The 381-nt window shown below is 30.4% G+C and overlaps 1 non-coding gene across 1 annotated transcript; it reads right to left on the bottom strand.

Annotated features, from left to right (window-relative positions):
• On the bottom strand, positions 1–74 carry TRNAI-AAU (transfer RNA isoleucine (anticodon AAU)). The gene has a single exon. It is a non-coding gene; the product is annotated as a tRNA-Ile (tRNA).
• Between the last annotated feature and the right edge of the window lie 307 nt (positions 75–381).

The raw sequence follows: 381 nt of genomic DNA, 5'->3' as shown, positions 1-381 counted from the left end.
TGGCCTATACAGGTCTCGAACCTGTGACCTTCGCGTTATTAGCACGACACTCTAACCAACTAAGCTAATAGGCCATGCATATCTTTATTGTAAATACCGGTTAAACTTGTTTATTGAAAAAAAAAATCCGGTAAACTTTTTTATTGGAAAAATAATTGGATATTGACTAATTATAAAAGGAAAAAAACAAAAATCAAATAATTGTATATTGATTAATCTATTACATATTAAGAAAAGAAGATATTACCAAAATTACTATATTACCCATTGTCTTTTATGGACAAGCTATGATGCACCGATACTTCAATCTAGGTCACGTATTCGTGTTTGGCACGTATCGTGTCCGATACTTTAAGATATTTTATCAATACTTATCAATTG

This window comes from Vigna unguiculata, chromosome 11 (assembly GCF_037176805.1).
Source record: "Vigna unguiculata cultivar grain cowpea cultivar isolate G323 ecotype 2 chromosome 11, ASM3717680v1, whole genome shotgun sequence".
NCBI classification, from domain to species: Eukaryota; Viridiplantae; Streptophyta; class Magnoliopsida; order Fabales; family Fabaceae; genus Vigna; species Vigna unguiculata.
Note: the sequence above shows the minus strand (reverse complement) of the source record. Positions and strands in the feature narration are given on the sequence as shown.